General features: G+C 36.8%; 1 protein-coding gene across 4 annotated transcripts in view; it reads right to left on the bottom strand.

Moving 5' to 3' along the window:
- Positions 1-12,688, bottom strand: part of Ppp1r12a (protein phosphatase 1 regulatory subunit 12A) — a 108,564-nt gene that overhangs the window by 75,388 nt on the left and 20,488 nt on the right. The window lies entirely within an intron of this gene.

Genomic DNA, 12,688 nt, shown 5'->3' with positions numbered 1-12,688 from the left:
TAACCCAATCCAAAGTCTATACATCTTAATAAACTTCTATACAGTTAGATTAGCCATTTGAAACAGAATCTCATTTTCCTACAAGAGATATATATCTGAGTTTAAAGTAAAAATAACTGGGTAACAAACCCTTGTATATAATAAAGAACGTGAACTAGAACATGGTAAAGATAAAGGTGAGTAGGATCCAGAATAGTCTTAGTTGCCTTCTTATGAAAATGTTTAGGGGGAAAAAAAAGATGTATTTTTCAAGTTTCTTCATTTGATGAAGGCTACTTGAAAAAAAAATAGCATATAGAAAATACCTATTTTATGATAAATGAAGCTCTGCATTTTAAATATGTGTAAGTTTAACTTGATATAATGCAAAAATAGCACAAATATATAAAATAATTAATGCTAAATCTGCTTAGTTCATAAGTTGTAATGTTTTAATATGAATTAATGCTAGCACTATCACAAACTTGTATTCTATCTACATCTCAAATTCAAGGTGTAAATTGTTCAAACTGTTCTCCTGAGTATTTGTAAGCCACACACACACTGGCAAGGCATAAAAAGTGCTGTTTCTAGAAGATCAGAAGCTAACACATGCAGCACATTAAGAGACATGTGACTTGCAGACTTAAAATACTTGACTAAATTTGGTCAGTTATTGAGCCATACAAGGTAAGAAACAATGAATCAAGTATATTACTAAAATCTTAACAGACATGGCTTAAGTTTTTACTGAATGTACATCCAGGCCAATTATCAACAGTAAATGGCTGTGGGAGACGTCTTCATCCTTTAATTTTAGGTCCAGGCAGCACATTAATTTGAGCTGCAAACTTACTCAACAAACTGGTTCAAGTATGTAAGATTTCTGTTTTTATTCACGTGTGTGCATAAAAAAAATGAAGTATGCATAAAGGGACTACAAAAAAAAACTTCAAGGCAGAGCCTGAAGACAAATTTTGTATTGAACCTGTTTAGCTTTGATAACATTAAACTGTATTCCTAAAATAAGTCAAAACCAAATATTCAGCATCTATATAATTTAATTAGGCAAAATCACAACCACAGAAACAACAGTACTTAAAATAAGTTCTAATACCGTTCTAGTCCCCCCCAAAGTGTTTTTGTTAAAAGCACGCTCTAGAGGCAGACTGTCTGGGAGTTGTCTCCTTGGGAGGACTGCTCACCTGCCGAGACAAAGCTTCTGGAAAGATGACGGTACAACAGTATCCAGCAACTCAAAAGTTTACGATGAGAGGCACATGAATTAACAACACAGAGCAGTACCCTTCAATGACTAGGCTACTGTTTTTCTATAACTACACACTAAATCCTTCCCACTTAACTTTTTTCATTTTTAATATTTTTAATTTAAGAGTAAATATTTCCCCCTCTTTACGTTAAATGGAGAAAAACTGTCAAATATTTCTTTTACTACACTGTGGTAAGAGTTCCACCTACAAATGGATAACGAAGTTTTAGATGATGCACTAAGAGTATCTTGGGGATCCCAAGCCTCCTTCAAAGAGCCTTCCATAAGCTTACTCATGCAAATTAGATAAGATGCAAAAAGCAGAGCAATGGAAAACAGCAGTTGCATATGAACGTAATTATAGCAATTTAGTGTGAAAATTTAATTGCCAACAATAATTAAAATGCTTATGCCTAATCATTAGTACCGGTTATTGACATGTAAAAGACAACATGAAAACATAAACTCTGTATGACTCTTACAAGAAACAAAACTCTACTGACAGAAACAATCTGTGGATACACTAGGAAACAGTCCATACACTCGTGTGACACACATGTTGATGTGTCAGTCTGCCTTAAGAGGAACTGAAATGTCAGTGTCCAAATCATGGTTTCATTCCATTTTAAAGTGCAGCAAGACATTTCAAAAGAGGAATTATAAGTGTGAGTTAGCTAATAAGGACTCCAAGCAGTATTCTTACGCAAAGTAACAAGCACCATGGTCTTGCACTGAGAATTGCCCAATAACTAAGTGCGAGAATCTACAGAGGCCTACTACTCTACCTAATTATGAAAGCAAGGAGTACTTCCACACTGCAGAAGGTTTAAGCTTTCTACTGCCCCACCATGTAAGCACGTATATGGAACACAAAGCCCGCCCTTCAAAAAGGATACATCCAAATGATAAAATGACCAGAGCAGTCCAAGACAGATTCAACGTATTTATTAATCCAGAAGGAACCCCTTGTTTCAGAAAAGGAAACAGCTTACACCTGTGCTAATATAGTGATAGTGTCTTTTCTTTGATAGTAAAAAAGACACTAGATATTTATTAGCTGGACGAACTAGAGATGGCAAATAGACTATTAAAAAGTAATAAACATGACAAAAATTTTCCAAATAATTAAATTTCTATGGAGAAAGTTTAAACACTGCTTAAACACTCACTCAACACTAAGTATTTGGATAAGAACACCTCAAAACTGGAAGCAAATATCCAAAGATTAAGACATGTTCAAATCTACTTATAGTTTTTCCCTTTATTGATAAAGATCTAAAAAGCAGAAGTTAAACCTAAATTTTTAGAGGCTACACTTTCATTTAGGGACTTAGAAAGAGAACACTTCTTCTGAAGTTTAAAATTCTTAGAACTATGAAATGATTCAAATTCTAGCATCATTCTCTCATTAATAATTTTTACTAATTGCCCACTCTGTACAATCTATCAAGTCATGCATTTTGTAGAGCCAAAGACCAGCACTAGAGGGCACATTCTCCTTGACTTCCTTTGTACAGTGGCTAATCCATAAGTACATAATAAACATGAGACGTGAAAACACTAACCTCACATAAAATTATATTTAGTTATATATGAGACATGCTATCTTATTACAGATTCATAATTTACAGTCTTTATTCTCAATTACGGTTCCTAAGAAACAAAAACTGTCTATACATTACATAGTACCTAAAAATGTTATTTCAATGATTTACTTGACAAGGGACTAGAAACCACTTCTGTCTTCGAGATATAAATTTTTAGTTACAAAAAAAAGAAAAGCAAAGCCTGAGTTTAGCAATCATGATTACTAACTCAGACATAAGAGTTTAACAAATCAATTTACCAATGAGAAAACAGCATTAGTTGAAGGGAGGAAATAAAAGTATCTACAATTTTACTCAAGCAAATGAAAATAAAAAACAGGTTACAGAAGAATATGAATACAGTGTGACTGAGGCGATGTGGGTCCAGCGTGTGATCCAGACCAGGCTGGATAAGCTATGAAAGCCTGTCTGAGAAAGAGGGCTGGGAATACAGCCTAGCACTCATTAAGTCCTAAGTCAATTCTTAGCACAACCCAAATTTACGCATCAAGATGCAATTCTTGCCCTTGAGCTGACAAATGAAAATAAGTCAGAATGCATACCCAATTATTAATTGACAAAACATTTTTAAGTCACTGAGTTGTTTTGCCAAAGTGTCTTCTAGTGAGGACATTAAAGTTCTTATGGCTTTCCAAAAACAAATATATCATAGTTTTTATCATCTAGTCGCTTCTTCAAGGTTCAGCAAGTCAGAAAGTCATAGAGAACATGGTTTCTCCACCAATTCAACAATTATTGAGTGTCCACAGTGTTGGCTGCTAGGAATGCAATGGTAAAGAACACAGACTAGATTTCTGCACTCACATAGTTTATAGTCCAATAGGAAGAAATATAAAGTAAAATATATATATTTATAAATATATAATATGTTTTTATTTTATATATGTAATACAAATATAAAATAAAAAGAACTATTATAAATTGTATGGACTAAAGTATTAACCTAGATTTGGGGGCATGGGTGAGGGAAATAAAACCTCTCATAATGGTCCCAGAATTTCTATTTTAAGGAGTACTTAAATCTACAGTGGCATATTATTTGTGTTTTAATACCAAAAACTCGTCTGAAGATCAGAGAGCAGCAGCCATATTAGTCAGCCACACAGACCAGGGTGTGGTGGCGCACACCTTTAATCCCAGGACAGCAGAGACAGAGGCAGATGGATCTCTGTTAGTTCAAGGCCACCCTGAGTAACACAAGACTGAATCTCTCTAAAAGAGAAACAGCTCACACAAAGGTGTGATCACAGGCCTTTAATACCAGCACAAGGGAGGTGGAGACAGGAGAGAAGCATATAAAGGGGGAGAGACAGGAGAACAGTGGAATGTGGTAGTGGAGAGTCTGAGGTTGGTGGAGAGCATCGGGGGATTGCCCCTTTGTCTGAATCTTGGTAGAGGTAAGAGCGCTCTAGTGACTTGGTTGCTTTGATTTTCTTATCTTCAGCTATCTGTCTCTGGGTTTTTATTATTCGTATTAATCTATTCTACAACATAGAGTCTCACTAGATTCATAAGCATTGCTGCCCATGGTAGCTGATCTAGAAGAATAGATGGTAAGGCACAAACAGCATATTTAAAACATACTTTATGTCACAGGAAAGACTGAGAATTTCCACAATGGAAACAACAAAGAACACAGTGGCTGGAGAGACGGCTCAGTGGTTAAGAGTATTGACTGCTCTTTCAGGCAATCCATGTTCCAAGACCTGGGGACTACATGGTGGCTCACAACTGGTTGTCATTCCAGGGTATAAATCCTATGCCCTCTCTGGGCCTCCTTGGCCACCAGACACACACATGGTGCAGACATATATGCATCCCATAATATCCATACAGATAAAAACAACTACAAAAAGAATCACAATCAGAAGCATTACTCTGAAAAGAAAGAAATAAAGAGCCCAAGTGTAGTGCTCTAAGCAAACAAAGAAAATGGGAACAAAACTAAACAAAACCTTTAAGGAGGTCAAGTGCTTTGAGTTCACACTTCATTGAATCTACCTCCCAAATAAACACCAACCTTTCTATTCCATTTCTGAATATGCTAGAAATTGTTCTGCTTCACATGCAGTAACTAAATTATCTCCATAGCAACCCAATATTTAAGAACTACTATCATATCATAATTTAATAGCTGATAACAAGCAAGACTGGGTTTATAACTCACAAGTCTGGTTCTACTACCTGTGTCTCTAACCAACAGGCTACAAAACTGACTAAACAGCAGCTGCAGCACAATGCACAATAATATTCCTAAATGTATGCTCCGGGCTACTATCAAAACTTAAAATGCCTATGGCTTCTGGTCAATGCAATTTCATTCTAGAAAGTTATTCTATAGACATATATGCTCACAAAAGTATCCATGAAAACCTGGTAAGTTTAAATACTTTTAAATAATTAATTCACATACTGTCATAGATTTTTTTTTTTTCAGCTTGATACAGACCTACGCAAACCTGGGAAGAGAATTTCAACTGAGAAAGCACTTCCCTCTGAACGCCCTGCAGGTATTGATGTAGGAGGGCCACGGGAGCAGTCCACTATGAGCAGTACCGTTCTGAGATGCAGGACATATAACAAGATGTAGCTGAGCAAGCCAGTAACAGCGTTCCTCTAAGGGCTTTGCTTCAGTTCCTAAAACCAGGTTACTGCCTTGGTTTCCCTCTCAACCATGGACTGTGCTCTGTAAAACAAAAAACCTTTTCCTTCCCAAGTTGTTTTTTCATGGTATTTATCACAGCCAACAGAGAATCAAAGTAGAACATAGCTTAATTGTCATCAATGAAGAACTAATTTATGGAGAAATATGGAATAAATTTATGGATATTTTATCAAGTGAAAAGCATAAGTATAAACATGAGTAAAGTTTCTAACCAGTGTTAAAAATAAAAACAAAGTAATTAATACACAGTTATTTCTGCCTGAGAAAAATACCAATACAGTACGATATGGCTAGAGCAACTGTAGGCCATATAAGGTGGTAGAAACTCATAGGAAGGAAAGGCTTTTATGGTAATATATTGAGTCGCACCTTCTTTCTATTTTCCTCAGCAACATAAGAGTTCCTCACTCAAGTGAGCCAACATGACCCCACATACAATGAACCATGAAGGAAAGCCTATGTGGTGGCACATCCCCATACTTGAGAGACGGAGGTGAGAAAAGTCAGGAACTCAGCGAGACTTACACAGCGAGTCTGAGGTCAATGTGGGCTGTACCAGACTGTCTCAAAAACTCATAAGATGAACTGGAAAACTATATATCCTGTGTTTCTGCTGGTTTATATTTTTGGACTATTTGTTAGGACCTGGTGTTTGGCATTTTTCTAGCTATACCCTCATAGTTTGGGAGGCTAAATAAACCCCTTTGGAACTCTTTCATGGTAAAATCTGTCCTATTACAATGTTTCCTTACTATATCTTCTTACTATTAAAGGAAATAGTTTGGCTATAAAGAAAATAGCAAGGCCTGGAAATAGACACCTGTAATTCGGTATCACTTGGAAATGGAGGCAGAGAGATTAGGAATTCAAAGTCATCTTCTGCTACATAGTAAGTCTGAAACTAGTCTGGGCTCCATGTTACCTTGTCACAATAAGAAAAAAAAAGTTACAAAGAGTACACCAAAAGGGTTTCTATAGAAAGATTCTGAAATGTTTCCTAACTGATTGATGGCAATTATAGATAACCAATATTTAATGGGAATTACTGTTGCATTTTAGCATCAATTACAGAATTTAGATCAATGCTAAAAATGGTTAAGCTTTGCTTATAATATGCTTGGTTCATCACACATAACAGTACCTATAAATGAATTTAGAAACACCACTCCCTAGAATCTTATCTGTATTACTATGCAATGAATAAGCTGAACACTGCACTGTCAAGTCTGAAACTCTGATACAGATAATAATCAATAGTTCATTAAAATTCAATGTGGGGAAGAGAAACTGCATACAAATTTTATAAACCTCTGACTACACAGAAGTTATTATCCAACTACACATTCAATGATTAAGTAAAATTACAGTCTGCTATTTATGGAAGCAGTCTCCCACTAAAAGGTTTCTCTGTTAGAAAGTCAGACATAAAATTCTAAGATAACTAAAGTTCTTAAACGAAACAAAATCCCATGCTGGAAACACAAAAGCACATTCTTAGGTTCTGTTCCAGTTTGTCTAGAGCCTGAGCGCCTTCCTCAGAAGTTCCTGTTGGGGACTGTTCCTCAGTGTGGTAGCACCTTTACTAGCTATGCTGACCACAGTCACTGCCTTCCAAGATTAAGGTAATTCTCTTTCCTACAAATTCCTCTAATGGAAGTTCAAGGGAGAAAACAGCTGAGAGGGACGGGGCGGGGGATCTGCTGCCCAGAACTTCCAATCATTTCCGTCCTAAGAACGAGTGTGGTTTAGAACTTGGTAGCTCTCGGAGGAAGACAATGGATGTCAACAAAATATCAAGCTGCCTTACAGTTAAAGGTATAATTACGTGATACTAATAATCACCCAGAAAAATTATTTTATTAAGGGAAAATGACAATTCTGCTAGATGTGAATAAGAAGCAATGAAGTTGAAAGAAATTATCCAACAGCATGCTGGCTGCTCACACCCTTTCACGTGTCCTCTGTCCAGACAGCAGCAATACCACGGAGGAAAGACCCTCAAGTAGCAATTTCTATTTCTAGTTTCGTTAACACTGTACCACAAACAAATTCTGTATTTCTTAGGTGTGACACATCAGAGACTGCATAGCCCCTGTATTTACGGCAAGACAAAACAACCAGAACTGCTTTGCAATTTATTTTTTAAAATCAAATTATATTCCCACTGCCATGTGCCATTTGTTAATGTTAGTTCTAGCATAGAAATACCACCACAAAAGGAATTTTTTTCCCTTAGCAAGACGACGACTAATGCAGCACATAAGGTTCTTAGTAATTCAGCTACTGTGGTAATAGAGGCAGCCAAGAACACTGAAGACAAAGTAAAAGCCAGCCTGCATTTTTTTTCTTTTGGAATGGTGCCTTGCATTTTACTGAAAGTCTGAAAGCTAAGTCTTGACCATATAAGGTTCTGGGATTCCCAAGGAAGAAAGAGAAGAGGGTTAAAGTCAAACTTAAAAACCTGAAAATACAAGAACATAGGTACCCAATGACCATGAGAGAGCGCATATATTTTATCCTAGGATTTCTGACAATCTCAGAAATGCAACTGAAAACAAACAAGTAAACAAACGAAACAAACTCAGTGTACAAAGCTGAGTACATACGGATTAGTTCAGGTTCCTCTGGTGCAAATCTTCCTCTTCTATTTCCTACTCCTTTCTCACGTTAATCAAACACCAAAATGGATTTACCTTTTCTCTATTAATTCACTCTGGCATCAAAGATCATCTCTGATGTTACTATATCACTGATGTATGCTTCTATAAGGATTCAAATGTTTACACTTATATAGTTAAAATGGTCCTGATAATGTTTCTTGGAAAACATGCTTTCTGTTAACAGGGTTTACTATTTTCTAGCTTGCTTTCAGCTACTACCTTTTAAAACAAACTCACAGCATCTTACTTTCCATTCTAATTTATGGCTCTTAATTTACCAAACATTAAAAAACAAAACCAAAAACAGCGGAGTCTAAAGTAACAGTACATAGGAACAAGTGAGGTCATCTGTGCTGTGAAAATTCTTCCTCAGTTCTGCAGTAATACTCCCCTCACTTATATTTCAGGTCACAAAGTTTCCAACACGGGAAGAAAGTTACTAGAGGAATTACAGTGTATACAATCTAAAAAGGATAAACAAAGAATAGCAAAACTGACCACTACTGAAAAAAATAAACTAACAAAAGCATTAATCTTGCTTTCTTTGTATGGAGGTGATTTAGAAACCCACATGAAGCAATTTCAGAACTCCTATGAGAGAAAACAAAACCAAAACAGCGAAAGCTCAAAGGAAACGCAGAGACCCTAAGTCAGCACCCCATTGCCCTGTCTCTGACAGGGTCTTACTCTGTAGCCCATACTAGATTTTAATTCATGATCCTCCTGCCTCAGTCACTTGTAAACTAGGATTACAGTCACGTACACCCTGCCTGCTAACTCTTTGCATTATTTACAATTTTACATACTTATGTACACTGGGACAAAAAGAGAGGAAAGGAAATAAAAGAAGGCCATTTTACAAGCTCAGTAATGTCTAAAACTCAATAAAGTTACAGCTAATAAAAATAAACTCTTATCTGATGCAGCTACTCATGTTACTATGAAAGCATAAATAAGATATGCAGGTGAGTCCAAAAGCTGTTTTTCTCTTTTTATTGTAATAAGCCATTTCTTCCTGAAAAATCCTTCGAAAGACCAGAAACGTTTTTCTTTTCTTGTTCTCCTGTTTATTTTACTGCCCTTTACCACACTGCTCCACTGTTCACCTCTTTCCAAAAATTATTGGGCACCAACCATTTCCTTAAGCATTTGATGGACGTATAAAGACAAACTGTAACTGATGTTTCCAAACGAAGGAATATCTTTCTCTAGCATGGCAACTACCATACTTCTTTGAAGAGCTCAGAAAACGGGCAGTGGCCTAAGCAGTCCTGGGGCTTCTAGGAAACACAATGTAAAGTTTTAAACAGTAAGATGGCAGAGGCTAAAGGAGGAAGGAAAGAGAAGTGTATCAGATCCTGAACATTTACTACCATCAAATGGTCATGAGTTAAAGACAGGAGAGCAATGACTAGAAAAGAATTAAGCAGACAGAAGAGGGGAGGGCAGTTGTAACTGACTTCATCCACCATGAGAAGAACCCCAAATTTAGCCTGCACAACAGACTTTTCAAATATGAGTAAAATACAGGGCTCTTAAAAATTCTCTTAAAGCCGGTCAAAATAATATCATTATATTATTTAAATAAATGTCAACATAAACTTAGACCTCTTTATACATGCTTTGGGCAGAATACAAATGAAAATAAATGTTGACATCACTTTACATGTAAAGGGGTCAGGCAGGGATGTCATTTTGCTGAGATCCATCCCTTCTCACTACAAACATGACACTTTTATTAGAGCCACCCTGGTCCCTCTTCATTTGTCTATGATAGTAAATCTATTTGTAAATATTCTCAAACAAAATCAAATACATGGATATGAAATTAAGAAACAGCCATTTATCTATCCACCTGACCAATTGTGTTCATATCTTTTCCTCCCCGAAATCTCAATTAGTAAAACATACACCCTGAATTGAAAATTAAGAGAAAAAGAGGTCTGAATAATGCTTCCTACTTTCATGTTTTCATGAGTAGGTGGATAAGGCCCTCGTCTGCATCCCACTGGCACCAGGCATACAAATGGTGTACAAACACACGCAGGCAAAATACCATACACATAAAATAAAAATAATAAATCCTAAAAGTAAATCCACGATCTTGGTGTCTTCAGTAAATATAAAAATTGGAATTCTGTGGTGTACAATCACTCTTTTAAGAAACTCCCTGATATTCTCCTAAAGTCATCGTACCAATTCACAACGTCATCCACAGCGGTACGCCAACACCTGACAGGTTTTGTCACATTAGCCTTTGGATTAGATTGCACTTTTCCCTGGTGGGGACAACTGGCTCTGCACTGCACCTTCTGTCATTCTGCATGCTGTAACTTATGTTTAAGTCACAGTGGCCATTTTCTTCTGCAACATCTACAGTGTAGGGGTTTGTAAATCAAGCAAATTGTTAGTTTAACTGAAATATTCAGGAAAACTTTCTTACTTTTTCTATTCTTAAGCTGATTCCTTTCCCTAAATATCATTATGGATTTTTACAATGGTGTCATATCCATCCATCTACATTATAAAAACATAAGAAAACAAATAGAGGCTGTACATAAGAATGTCCAGGATTTTTGATGACTCTCAGTACCTACCACAATTTCAGTGAATATACAGTTTTCTAAGTGTGCTGTCAACAAATGGTCGTGTACTTAAATCCTGAGCAATAGATTGTCTGTCTTACAAGCACAGCTTTTAAAAGGCCAGGCACAGTACTCACAAATCCTTCCTAGAGAATCAGGTTTCAGAAATATTTCCAGGAGGAATCCTTGCATGGTGTGTATAATCATTCTCTTTAACTTAAGGACACGGTGTGGTAGTTTGAATGTAACTGACCCCCATAATCTCATAGGGAGTGGCACTATTAGGAGGTACAGCCTTGTTGGAGAAAGTCTGTCACTGTGGGGGTGGGCTTTGAGGTTTCCTATGCTCAGGATACTGCCCAGTGTGTGAACTGACTTCCTTTTTCCTGCAAGAGGTATGAATCTCAGCTGCTCTAGCACCAAGTCTGCCTGCATGCTGTCATGCTCCGTGCCATGACGGTAACTGTAAGACACCACCACAATTAAATGTTTTCTTTGCAGGATTTGCCATGCTCATGCTGTCTCTTCACAGCAATAAAAACTCTAAAACAAGTGGCTTCTGGGTGAGTACACTGAAGTTCAATAGGAGAGGATTTCTAAATAGTCAGCAATGCTGAACCAAATAGGCTCAATCTTCAGAGTTGCTAGGTGCCAGAGTACAGGGTCATTTGTCTGTTAAAACGTCTTAGTTCTGTTCTTTATCTGGCTGTCTATCTGCATACCAAATAAGCGGGGAGAATTTCTTTGCATTTATTTTAAATATTTAGTTGTCTATGTATGGGTATTTTGCTTGCATGTATTCCTGTGTACCTCATGCATGCCTAGTACTTGTAGAGGCCAGAAGAGGGTGTCAGATCTCCTGGACCTGGGTTACAGAAGGTTACGAATCTCCATGTAGATTCAGGAACTCAAACCCAAGGTCTCTCAAAGGGCAGACACTGCTCTTAGCTGCTGAGCCATTTTCTAGAATGCCCTGTAAGCAATTTTTAAATGTTAAATTCCATTTTAAGTCTGTAGTCTTTGAAATGACTCATTACGAAGAGACTCCTTCCTATCTTTAAACAGTTTGTGCATGTCTAGTGATCAATATTCTTAGGGGCTGTGTTCAGTAATAACACCGTGAAGACAAGAATCAAGGAACTTCTATTATAGTGGAAGACAATCAGGAAGATAACCACAGAACTGCTAGACGCAGTAGATGTATGTTGATCAGAATCCAATTAAGATAAGCCTCTTGGCAGAAGCAACTACTTACTTAGATTGATTACATAAAACAGAAAAATGTGGCCATCCGTGAAGGAAAATTTTCATAGCTATCATGATCAAAACACAACTTTTAAACGCGAGCTTTAATTTTAAAGTTAAATAAAAGGTATGTGGTGGCTATGATCCTAGCACTCTGGGAAGCAAAGGGAGGACAACTGTGTAAGTTTGAAGTCAGCCTGGCTACTACAGAGGATCCTACTCGTGAAAAAGCCAACCAAGGAAATAAAAATCCACGCTATACAATTTTAACCATGTAGCTGACCAATCCCTGTCAGCAATTATGCCAAGCCCTCATCAACTGTGGAATAAATTGATACCATTAAAATTTTTGACATACTCTACTTACAGCAGGTTAAATACTGAAAATCATTCCCATCTCCATACTCAGCGCAAATCAAGAACATGGCAAAACAGACTACTATTGCTAATGGGAACGCAGAGTGGTGTGATCCTTTGGGGGCAATCTGGTAATGCTCCAGGGATTAAACATTTCCTTTACTTTGACAAAAATAAATAAAAATCAGTCCAGAGAACTGGAAAAAAAATCATTTCTTACTGAAAACATCCCTCTGTATCAAAATGTTCATCAAATTTTTGGTATGAAAGTGTACAATTGTTTAAATAAATAAGTTAGAAAGAATGTAAGCTGGAACAGA

The sequence above is a fragment of the Arvicola amphibius genome, chromosome 17 (assembly GCF_903992535.2).
Source record: "Arvicola amphibius chromosome 17, mArvAmp1.2, whole genome shotgun sequence".
In the NCBI taxonomy this organism is placed as follows: Eukaryota; Metazoa; Chordata; class Mammalia; order Rodentia; family Cricetidae; genus Arvicola; species Arvicola amphibius.
Note: the sequence above shows the minus strand (reverse complement) of the source record. Positions and strands in the feature narration are given on the sequence as shown.